The 13,047-nt window shown below is 38.6% G+C and overlaps 2 non-coding genes across 2 annotated transcripts; both read right to left on the bottom strand.

Moving 5' to 3' along the window:
* Nucleotides 1-9,456: 9,456 nt before the first annotated feature.
* On the bottom strand, nucleotides 9,457-9,643 carry LOC131991739 (U2 spliceosomal RNA). The gene has a single exon (XR_009396171.1). It is a non-coding gene; the product is annotated as a U2 spliceosomal RNA (small nuclear RNA).
* A 2,628-nt stretch (nucleotides 9,644-12,271) lies between these two features.
* Nucleotides 12,272-12,458, bottom strand: LOC131991738 (U2 spliceosomal RNA). Its single transcript, XR_009396170.1, has one exon. It is a non-coding gene; the product is annotated as a U2 spliceosomal RNA (small nuclear RNA).
* Between the last annotated feature and the right edge of the window lie 589 nt (nucleotides 12,459-13,047).

Genomic DNA, 13,047 nt, shown 5'->3' with positions numbered 1-13,047 from the left:
TTTGATGGGGTTAAAGCCACAGTTTTTCCTCATTCCACCAAGCACTGGAACGATCCAACTGCCCATGTCTACTGTACCACAGTAGCCTGGGTATACCCGATACTTCCTTGCGCGCTCGATTTCATTTCAAACTGCGAAAGGGTCTGGAGTCCATGGCCGAATCTTAGCCCTCTTTTAGGGATCCAATCACAGAACGGGGAGGGACGGCAAGACGACGATGCGTACTATTGGACAGACGGAAGCTTGTGGTTTTCTTACAGATCCAACATGGCTGCAGCAGACGCGAAGCATCTTTTGATCTAGCTGTAGACAGTGTTCTAGGTAGTTCGGAGCAAAAGTTTATTTTAAAAGAAGGCAAACGTTTGACTTTACACTCCTTTATCAACACCAAAAAGGATGTTTTTGCCTTGTTTCCGACAGGATTTGGCAAAAGCCTAATCTACCAACTAGCCCCGCTACCGCTCGCTGCTGTAACGCTGGTGATCTCGCTACGAGCCGGGGGAGAGTGAAGCCGCCCAGAGACCCGCAGCAGCTCGTCTGTTGCCCATGAAATCAGTGGATGTGTGTGGCTGAATGATATGAGGGGGGAATAAGGCGTAAAAATAAATAATCTTGCAGAAAGTGAGAACTGTAGAAGCAAAGCAGCAAGCAACACTCTCTCACACACACACCAACACACCCGGTAGACTGTGAGATGAAACTACAGAGCAGCCAGAGTCAGAACATGCTGCAGAAAAACGTTGCAGAAGCAGAATTGAGCATTTTAGTCTCAAAGTAGAGATGGGCTAGTCTGGCTATGTAAATATCAGTCGTCTTCTTGCTCGATGCTTCCTCGAATTTTGGTCGCTCTACATACGTCATCTGGTATAACTGATACGATTGGCTAGTAGATAAGATAAGACTAGATAAGAGCTACGTACAGACGCTTATTTTTACATTCGTAGCGCCCAATAAACGGCTGGATGATAAACCACGCCTCCTCTATGGAAAGATGAATAGGTAGTATCCAGACTATATCTCATTTGTGTGATATAGTCTTGCTTTAGCCGGGCTAGTACCACAGTATATCAAAATATATTTCCCTAAAGTTGATATTCCTTATGTGTCATCTTCCACTGATTTAGTTGACAGGAAGTGGCCGCATTTGTGAGTTACTGGAAGAGTTTTAACTGCTATTTTAGACGTACAGATGGGTTGGACACAACATTTCCACAAGTTTGTTCAATTCAGTAGAGTGCAGATCTCTGCTAACCATGCATGTCTCCCTCTCACGGACATAATTTTGGGGGGGATTTTGCACTTTTTCAAATGGCTGTTTTTGTTCCCTGCAGTTTTTACCGTCCGAAATAGAAGTGTCAGGCACTAGGACCAAGCGGGAAACGGCCGCTCAAGCTGAAGCCTGTTTCCTTAGTTTAGACCCGCCCACAAGCTCCTCGATTGGCTCTGCCGTTTCTTGTGTGATTGGCCGTCTCCGCTGTCACTCCATCAGGTTGTAAACAACGTAAGGATTTGCACACCGGTCTGCTAGTTAATCTGCCGCTGTAAATTGTTGTTAACATGTTGGCCGTTTTTTCTGCCTGGTTCACGTAAATTACTCAAACTACACCCATCCTCCAACACCTTCACTGGCTCCCAATAAAGCAGCATCCACTTCAAGACCTTCCTCATCAATTACAAAGATCTCAGTAATCTTCTAAAGTGCTGATGAATAAAATGTATTATTATTATTATTATTATTATTATTATTATTATTATTATTGTAGAACCTCAACAATGCAGATATTTAAAAAAAATTATATTTAATGCCAAAGAGATACACTTTTGATTATTTTTATTAATTATTTCCATGTGTGTTGAAAGGCAGCAACTGTTTAAAAAGACACCAACAATGAAAGATTTAGGGGAAAATGCAATAAAACCGTGGATGACAAATGTGATTTTATACATCCATACTACCTCTATAACCGTATCAACAAAATTGATGATTGTTACACTGCAAATTGTCACACTGATCATGTCATGCATCAAAATATGTTTGTCAGGTGATGGATAGTGGAGACATAGCAGGAGAGGCTGGAGGAGGTGGGTGGTGCTATGCAAATGAAGTCTGTTTACCATATATTCCAAAAGTGTAAAACTGGTGGTACAGAGTTGGAGAGAAGTTCACTAACAAGGTGAAACACAGAATTGGGTGATAATGTTTTGCTACATGCTTTACAAAAGGTCAAACCAAGAAAGGGAACAGTAAACTTAAAAGTAACAATAGAAAACTAGAGGAACTACTAGAAAACACAGTGAACTGAAAGAGTTTGAGTTTTATTAAAGATACTTGTGTCCACCCCACCTCTGAAATCAAAATTCCGTCCATGCTCCCTCTCCCCTACAAAAACAAAACAAAACTGGATATTACTCACTTGTCCCAGTTGATTGCATTTTTCCTTTTCTCAAGTGTGTTCTGCTATGGTCCCACCCTAGTGTGCTGTGATTGACTAGTATGTGTCCTAGTTTCGTTTTGGACAAGATGGTGGCAAAGATAACAAATACAGGGATTTATTCATCTTTTATTGTGCGTAACTCTTTGGTGAATCATCACATATCATATATGGAAGTAATTATAAGATTCAATTGTCAGTGTCTGAGCTGTAACAAAGACCTGCAAGACACTAGGTAATGCTTTTAGCTTAGCTGATTGCAAGAAATGCCTTTGCTATGGAACTGAAGCAGCTGTTGACTACATAAGGTTCCTGGTGTCAAGAGGAATAAGGAGCCTGCAGTCAGTCTCTGACTGGAAGCACAGAGAAGGCCAGTGGTGACTGGAACTCATGAACTAGTTACTTGTTAATTTTGTCAACACATCTTACGATGCAAATCCCTGACATATAAACAGTTACTGAGATGGATAATCAATTATATTAATGACCTTAATTTACTTTCACTGAATTAACCCTCATTTACTCATTAATATAATCACTGTTTGTTTAGGTTGGTTTGCTGGCATCAACGGTGTGTATTGGATTTAAAGTGATACTTCAGACTCAAAGTACTTTGGTGATAGAAAATTCAACTTTGCAGTGGTTACCATAACTTTGCTTCTATCAACTCTGATCTGCACTCTACTGAATGCACTTTGCTAATGAAATATGTGCTTTACAATTGAACAATCATCCCCTCCTGTGACCCATGGTTTGTCTGAATGTGTATTCAGAGCCAGAGAGCAATGGACTTTCAAAATAATAATAAAAAACTGTGTTAATGCGAGATAAAAAATAATTATTGGTGTTGATGCAATAATAACGCATTAGTTGCCCAGCCTGTGTTTTGCTATTTTACACCAGCTGCCTTTCCTGCAAGCTCAAGTTGTCTCATTAAGAACATTTCTTATATCCACCGGTCCCTTCAAAGGGTCATATACTGTTGTTGCCAGTTTCACAGAATTTTCTCCCTTTGCTATTGAAAATATTTTTAGCTAGATATCCATCACTTCCTTCAAAAGTTAATTGAAAGCAAAAACAATCTTATCAGCGCCCCAATGTTTATTTATGAGATGAACTTTCTTCTTTGTCATTTCCTCCATTCAAACCTACTATTTTTATTATTACATATAACATTTCAGCTCTCTGAGCCAACTCTCAGATGCTCTCAGTGTCCCAGTCTCCTGTGGCTCTCAGACAAGAACCTAAACAGAAGGAAATTGGACCAGGAAGTGGTGTGTTTACTTGCCAGGAGAACAGGCCAGAACACACATTCAAACAAAGTCTGAGCATTTAAAAGAGCATAAAACTTATGTAGAGGTTTAGTTGCTGGCCAGTAATAAAGTGTGATAGAACATCTGCTTTTACATAAGATGTCCGCTTGTAACACATTTGGTAAATATGGGATGAGACTAATAAAAGCTGGGGGAACCTCAAATTAGAGGCCAAATGATCTACGATGAAATGATAAGTACTGTGTCCTGTAATGTCTGTCAGGTTCCATAGAGATTTAATATTGATTTTGAATTGTATTACTTGTTTTGAAAGCATTTCACGGCCTCGTACTGCTTTATTATGTCTCACATGCTTACAGCGTAAACGAACCAGTAGGGCCCTCAAGTCATCTGGCACCAGTTTGTTATTTGTTCCATAGTGCAGGATTAAAACCTTCGATGATTCAGCTTTTAGCTGTAACAGTCCACCTGAGGATCCGAGAACAGCTGGGAGTGTCATTATTTACATTATTTTACTCACAAACTTTATTGTATTTATGTTTTGTTTTCTTTACCCTATTTTATATTATTATTATTGATTTTCTTTGTCTCAATTGGGTTTTTTAAATCTAGATTTTAGTTTGTCTTTTATTTCATATTTATATATTTTTATTATACATAATAAAATAATTATATAAATATTATTATTGGTTTACCTGTGTATTTTTTGTATTCCTTTTTTATTTATTTAATATTTATTACTTATTTTTTATTATTTTAAATATAATTTAATATTGCTACCATAGACTGTATAATAGATGTAGTCACCATCACATCACCCACCGGTTTTTGGACTACATCTTGAAGCCTTGAGTTTGGCATTTGGCCGTTGCCATCTTGGCTTTTTGAAGCCAGAAGTGACTTTATTTGGACGGGAGGCTGGGGCTGGGAAGGAGGACGCTAAATAGACCAACTTACTGTTTACTACCATCTAACTGGTTGCAGAAAGTGACAGCTGCTGGTTCCAGCACTGCAAGCGTCCAGATGTTTTTCCTGATTATTTTCATTCTTTCTTAGCAAAAAACAGGTTATCTTACATGAGTAAGCTAACCATTAACAATGCTGTGAGATTTCCTGACCTGTATTCACTGTCTGATGGTAAAGGACCTAAAATAGCATTATATGGCCAAAGTTAGAGTGGCTGAACATTGTCGTCTGAGAATTTCTGTGTGTAACGGACACAAGTACTGCTGCTATGCCTGTAAATGTTACTTTAAGTCGGCAGAAACTCTGAGGGAAACAACTACTATTAACAACCGATCTATGAAAACAATATGGAAATAGAGGTGAATAGAAGAGCTTCAGGAGTAAAAATGTCTGTCTGCGCCAGGAAAAGTAAAAAAATTTTTTTTTAAAAAGGCCTTATTCAGCAGTGCAACTTCAACCTGTGATGATTAGCCTACATCAGAGCAGCAATTTGAAGTCAACGATAGTTCTAGACAATCACATATTTAATATATATCAGAGAATTTCTGAAGATTTCAGCTGTCCAGTCTGTCCGTTTTAATGGCTTGCAACCATAAACGTCTCCATTTATCTTCAAAAGGCATTTTTGGCGAAAGTAATCAATAAGAATTACCATTTCTGTTTTAACATCCAACAACACAGCCAGACATCGTTGCCCCCTGAAACTCTTCTGTTCCCTCTATTTTCTTATTGCTTTCATAGAATGCAATTGTTTCTGCCATCAGTATGCGCACGCAGCTGACCAGTAACTGGGATTTCTACTTAAAACTGGTCTACTATCAGCTAACGCTAGGGCCATCTAGCTAGCTTGGTTAGCAAGGTGCATTCATAATTCTATAAAACGGGGTTGTAACATCATGATGACAGCTGTAATTCACTCGTGATTGGTCAGGTGTTTTTTTGGGCGGGAACTTGATACAGTGCGTTTCACTCTTTGTCCCTATTGCACAGACTCTGGCTCTTAACGACATTTGGCAAACAAAAAGTTACAATAAACTTTGATGAAGTTAGCCCCTGAAGCATACCCTGCTTTATTGTATATTTTACTCAAAATGGGACCATAATTTACTACATGAACATCATGTGCTATTAAAGACTCGAAGCTAGCGATCGTGACAATAAACTTCTTAGGTAAAATTTTCTTGAGATAATAAATTAGGGGAGAAGGTAATTTTCTGTTAGACTACCATACAGTGTGACTTCTTAGTGCAGCAAGCGTAGTCGCCCCCTGCTGGCCATTAGAAAGAATGCAGGTTTAAGGCACTTTCACATTGCCTTTACATTTCAGACCCTGTGATGGCTGCTTGGATTAATTAAGTATGAGTGTATAAATAAGCAACTGTTTGCTTTGTTTTAGCTCTAATAAAGGTGAACATGTGTTAATATTGTTAGCTATTTAAGCTCCACAGTGCTCTTTAAACTTTTTCTAGCTTCTTAAAGAGCTAAGAGCACTAAAATGAAATTGAGTCAGCAGAATATGAAGAGAAGAAAGACTTTTTGGGGTTTAGTTAAGTTAAACGAGACATCAAACCAATTCATAAATGGGTCTTAGCAACAAGGCCACTCGCCTCGGGGTCCTCCTGAGAGCTGTAGCCTCTTTCCAGATGTGCTGTTTGAGTGGAAAAATATGGGCTGAAAACTCACCGCTGTTTAACCACAATGAAGCTCCACAGTGTCAAAACTTTTTAGAGGCCTATAACTTCAGGAATGGCCATTTTGTCCTCATCAAGTTGCATCTATTAAAATAAAAATTCTAAAAACAAAGATATTGAGAAGGAAAACTTCATCAGCATCTAATGCGTTTTACAGGAATTCTCCGTTCTTTGCTTTATTACTTCAGGGACACTGGAGTATCCAAAATGAAAGCTATTGAGCAATGTCATTAATCCGTTTTTTTTTTCCAACCCTGAAGTATCTGCTCAAATGCTCAGTAAGTCCCATGCCATTTTCATATAACCCTGCATAAGTTATTAATAATAAAGCTTTTTTTCAAACAGCAGTCCTCTCAGCCCGTATTCACTTCTTATCACATCATGCCTCTTCCGACATGAGCTCATTCTCCTGGTGCTATCAGTCCGTTAGGGGTGTTCCAGCACAACATTTATTCTGCTTAACTTCACACTGCTGCAACAAAGCCAAAACTATTGCTCAAGATTTCCATTTCTTTATGCCCACTGAATGTTGTTGCCTCCACCTTTGAACCTGAGAATGTTTATGTAAGAAAACACCCATTTAATCAACCATGAAGACAAACTGTGTAAGAAAAAGAAGGGTTTAAGTGATGCTGTATTGCATGTTTGTCATTATCATTACACATTATGAATATATTCCTCTTTACTTGAAAATGTTTTTGCATATGTTTGTAATCATCCCATTTTGCCTCAAGACATTTTGCTATTTTAAGAACAAGACACTGAGTCTCTTAAAAATGTTATTTTTCAGGAACTAAAACCAGCAGCTCTGTTTTTACTTTTATCTCATTCTGCAAATGTATAATGCATTTCTCCTTTTTCATTTTAACACATTATTTTAGTTGTAACCCCCATAGAATAATCAGGTTGGTGACAATAAGGAAGATAGAGCTACAAACTGGCATAAACAGTTGAATTTAAGTTAAATAATCAAACCTGTTTTGAAAATACCTATTTGGTAAATGATAGAGAGACATTTGCTGGGCAAACAAGTTTTTGTTAGTTGTAAATGGCAAATCTTTATATCTGAGTGTAGACAACCACTGTGTATATAACTAAGATAAGCAAAGCTGCAGAATACACATATACATACTCATTCAACATCAAGTTTAATGCTGCTCAGTGAAGCCCTTTCAGTCCCATAACTCTCTCTGCACCAATTATGCAGTACAAATGCCATACACATTTTCAAATGCTAATTTTTGCCCAATGCTCTACTGTGCATGAGGTCAATATGATGTAATCTACAGTTTATTAGTTATTGTTAGTTAAATAACACATTAAGTGATATGGACCCCAGTTTACTCTGATTGTATTTAAATATCTCAGTCATTGCATTCAGTACAAACTAAATCCTGATAGTATAAAATATGTTCTATGCTTCACTGATCATAAGTACAGTATGATGACATACACAGTTTTATGTTGTTGTGACTTATATGATGCATTACATCCTAAACCCATATAGTTTAAGAGTCAATACAACCAGTGCCTTAAAAGAATGCATTTTCATGTATTCATAATGTTGTAATAATGGCAATCAGCATCCAATATTAATTACAAAAAACACACTTTCTTCATGAAATGCTTTTCTAGTTTGCTTTCATGTTCCTTCCCCAAATAAGAAGAGTTCAGTGCATGTTTTCTGGGTAATGAGGTCCTTCAAACCTGAGCTTAGACTGTGTATCCTTGATTAAATTACTAATATTATTCATAATTTAGAGGAGTATGAAGAAATGCAGTCTAACATGGGATAGGGGAGTATTCCAGAGATATCTCTTCAGATTTATTCATTTTCCATACTTGAATGGAATGTGACCTATACAATCTGTACTCTCTATATGAATCTATTCTTCTTCTTTTCTGACAATGCATTAATTTGGATATGGTCATCCTTTGTGAATAAAAAATATCCTGTCATACTTAAAGGTCCCATATATTGTGTTTTGATCATAAAGCAGCTTTAGGGGCTTTATAAATACTATGAAAATATCAAATCTCTCAATCCACAGAGAAATGCACACAGCTCGTGTTCATATCGTGTTCATGTCTTTAAAAAATCAGTCAGGACTTGTAAGGTTGTGATTTCACAACAATAGTGTATATGGGTAAAATATGCTGCCACAGTGATAAAGCTGCAATAAAGGTGCAGAGCTGCCAACAGCGCAGATGCACCATAGACTGTATAAATAATGGACGTAGTGACCTAACCATCTTGTGTCGCCATTTTGTGTCGCCATCTTTTTTTCGGAAAGGGGAAGCAGACCATATTTGGACTGTGGAGGAGCGAGAGGGATCTGACCCAGGCGGCAATCTCCATGGCTGTGTCCCAATGCCAAGGAAGGATGCTCAAACGGCTGGATTTGAAGGATGCCACGTCATCGACATCCGCCGAAGGACTGTCCCAATGTCGAGGATGCTCCGGAGGACAGAGTCCTTCTTCTGCCCAAATTCCAAGGATGCATGTGTGTATCCTCCGTGCGCTCCCATTACCCATAAAGCATTGCGCACACCGGTCTACCGGGAGATTTAAAAATGGCGAGCGTAGAAACAGCGACGCTAGTGGCGCAATATGCATTTAAATAAGTATTTACAGTTTACACTGAATGTTGTCACATAACTTACAAATCGTGTGTTCAAAGTCAAGCAAAAACATAAACATAAAAAAATGCCAGAATATTTGTCTAAAGATAATAAACGTCATCTTGATACATTGCCGGTTAAGTTAATTAATGCCGTCTCAGTCGCTAAAGTTGTTTATTAATTTATATGTGTCCGATGATGATGTACTATGTGCAACTGTGCCATTCAGAAAGTTATACATTTCTTGATTGTGTTTACAGGGACCGAAAGTCCGCTATTATCCGTTATTGTTATTTATAAATAACTGTTATTGTACTGTACTGTAAAATAAAAAATAAAAAATCACAGAATATATTTCCATGATGAATTATGCGCCGCTGCATTCATGACACTAAGTAGCGGCCGAATTCAGCCAGGATCAGTTAAATATTCAGGTTTAATCCACTTTATGGTTTTTACTTGATAAATCGTGGAGATTCAACCTTAAAGCATCTTCTTCCATTTTCACAAATATGTGTCAGAGTGCTGATGCCAGAGACACATTCATGTCGTGAACTGATTTTGAAATTGCGGCGCTGAATTTATTTATTTATTTTTTATTAAACTGATAAGAACAGATACTACACTTGATCTTAGCCAAAGGTCCGAGAGCGGCGCTGAAGTTAAGCAGGACGTCCAATTACGCAATGACGCACAGCTGCACACTCCGAAGGCTGTCCCATTTGTGCATTACACCAGTCAAAGGAAGGACTCTTGCCTTGCCTTCGGAGGACCCGACTCTGAAGGAAGGATCCTACCAAGGAAGGATCCTTGACATTGGGACACAGCTCATGTCTGAGCATGAAGGCAAACCAGGAAGTGCCTTAAGCCTGCATTCTACCGAAAATTCCAGCAGGGGGCGCTGAGTTTGGCTGCAAAAAAATACTGTCCATTCATTGCAGTACAAAATGAGAAAACTTTTCACTTGATTTATATTTCTCAGAAAAAAATTTTAGGACAACACTATGGTCTCAATCGCTAGTAATAAATGTTCTTCAAGACAATTTGATGCTAAAAGTGTAAATAATGGCCCCATTTTGAAGAAAATAGAAGATAAAGAATCGTATGATTTGGGGCGTGGCTACCTTTGATTGACAGGTCACTAACAAGGCGAGCCGTCATCAGGAGAGAAGCAGCAATGTGTATCCATGGCAACGTGTCAATAAAGTTATACATAACGTTATATAGATATAAAAAAGGATGTTTACCGGTCTGGTCTTATAGCTCTGACCCTTTCAGACTTTTCACTTAATGACAGTTTATTTGAACGTTTCGTTCAGTAAAAATGTCTTGTTCAGTGTTTGGTTGGACTAACAGACACTCAAAGGAGTCACTGTTCAGTTTTCTGAGGTAAGTAACATACATTTTGTTTTTGTTTTTGTTTTTTTGCTAGCCAAAATGAACTTCCCAGTTCATGCTCCAGTTAATGCTAACATGAATTAGCAGTGGCTTCACTCAGTCGGGTTGAGGTGTAGAGAGGCTTGTAGTCAGTGATCAGATCCCTCTCGCTCCTCAGTCCAAATATGATCTGCTCCCCGTATCGGAAACAAGATGGTGATGCAAGATGGCTACAAGTGTAACGCTGAACTCGATGCTTCCAACAGGCAGTCCACAAACTAATGGGTGATGTCACCGTGACTACGTCCATTATTTATATACCGTCTATGATCTGACCACACGCCTTTCTACCTGAACCAGACTGAGCGAAATCACTATTAATTCATGTTAACATTAACTGGGATGTTCATTTTGGCTAGCACAAGACAAGATGTTCATTACTTACCTCAGAAAACTGAACAGCGACTCCTTGGAGTGTCTGTTAGTCCAACCAAATGCTGAACAAGACATTTTTAATGAACAAAATGTAAAAAAAAAAAAAAACAACAACAAAAAACTGTCATTAAGTGAAAATACAGTGTGAAAGGGTCAAAGTTATGAGACCAAACCGCTAAACAGCCTTTTCTTTTTTCTTTTGAGTGACAGTGAATATGTATTGTTTCTTTACTTTTACTCTTTGTTCTGGATAAACACTTTTCCAGCAGAAGGGAAACACTTTCTGGACAGGGACCACTCTACACTGCAGGTTACTTTCTTGCTGCTCATATTTGTTTGAAATTAATGCCACGAACAAGATATTTAACACAACCAGAGTCAGAGACCAGACGACATGTAGGTCGGAGCTTAAGGGAAAACGTTGTTTTACACAGGGGGTTTATAAGGGGGGGGTAAATGCCACCAAGAGCGCATACTGGCTTCCCCACATGTTTTTTGTTCTCCAGTGACTTCAGGGAGCTTGTTGTGTGACCTGATCCAAGTAGATGGGTCATTTCTCACTAAAAGAAAAATCAGCTTTCCTCCGAAACATTCTTATGTAAACCGGAGCACAACATGTGGGGGAATAGTTGCTCAGCATGAGGTCACAATCTGCTGCGTCAATATGATTTGTTCTCGATTTCCATGGAAAATACATGCTCGATTAGCTCCCTGCTAGATGAACTTCTACACCAAAACCACCACACACACATACACACATACACAACTCCAGACCACTGTCAGCTGAAGGATGCCACGTCATCGACATCCGCCGAAGGACTGTCCCAATGTCGAGGATGCTCCGGAGGACAGAGTCCTTCTTCTGCCCAAATTCCAAGGATGCATGTGTGTATCCTCCGTGCGCTCCCATTACCCATAAAGCATTGCGCACACCGGTCTACCGGGAGATTTAAAAATGGCGAGCGTAGAAACAGCGACGCTAGTGGCGCAATATGCATTTAAATAAGTATTTACAGTTTACACTGAATGTTGTCACATAACTTACAAATCGTGTGTTCAAAGTCAAGCAAAAACATAAACATAAAAAAATGCCAGAATATTTGTCTAAAGATAATAAACGTCATCTTGATACATTGCCGGTTAAGTTAATTAATGCCGTCTCAGTCGCTAAAGTTGTTTATTAATTTATATGTGTCCGATGATGATGTACTATGTGCAACTGTGCCATTCAGAAAGTTATACATTTCTTGATTGTGTTTACAGGGACCGAAAGTCCGCTATTATCCGTTATTGTTATTTATAAATAACTGTTATTGTACTGTACTGTAAAATAAAAAATAAAAAATCACAGAATATATTTCCATGATGAATTATGCGCCGCTGCATTCATGACACTAAGTAGCGGCCGAATTCAGCCAGGATCAGTTAAATATTCAGGTTTAATCCACTTTATGGTTTTTACTTGATAAATCGTGGAGATTCAACCTTAAAGCATCTTCTTCCATTTTCACAAATATGTGTCAGAGTGCTGATGCCAGAGACACATTCATGTCGTGAACTGATTTTGAAATTGCGGCGCTGAATTTATTTATTTATTTTTTATTAAACTGATAAGAACAGATACTACACTTGATCTTAGCCAAAGGTCCGAGAGCGGCGCTGAAGTTAAGCAGGACGTCCAATTACGCAATGACGCACAGCTGCACACTCCGAAGGCTGTCCCATTTGTGCATTACACCAGTCAAAGGAAGGACTCTTGCCTTGCCTTCGGAGGACCCGACTCTGAAGGAAGGATCCTACCAAGGAAGGATCCTTGACATTGGGACACAGCTCATGTCTGAGCATGAAGGCAAACCAGGAAGTGCCTTAAGCCTGCATTCTACCGAAAATTCCAGCAGGGGGCGCTGAGTTTGGCTGCAAAAAAATACTGTCCATTCATTGCAGTACAAAATGAGAAAACTTTTCACTTGATTTATATTTCTCAGAAAAAAATTTTAGGACAACACTATGGTCTCAATCGCTAGTAATAAATGTTCTTCAAGACAATTTGATGCTAAAAGTGTAAATAATGGCCCCATTTTGAAGAAAATAGAAGATAAAGAATCGTATGATTTGGGGCGTGGCTACCTTTGATTGACAGGTCACTAACAAGGCGAGCCGTCATCAGGAGAGAAGCAGCAATGTGTATCCATGGCAACGTGTCAATAAAGTTATACATAACGTTATATAGATATAAAAAAGGATGTTTAC

The sequence above is a fragment of the Centropristis striata genome, chromosome 18 (genome assembly GCF_030273125.1).
Source record: "Centropristis striata isolate RG_2023a ecotype Rhode Island chromosome 18, C.striata_1.0, whole genome shotgun sequence".
Classification (NCBI taxonomy): Eukaryota; Metazoa; Chordata; class Actinopteri; order Perciformes; family Serranidae; genus Centropristis; species Centropristis striata.
This window is presented reverse-complemented; position numbering and strand designations above follow the sequence as displayed.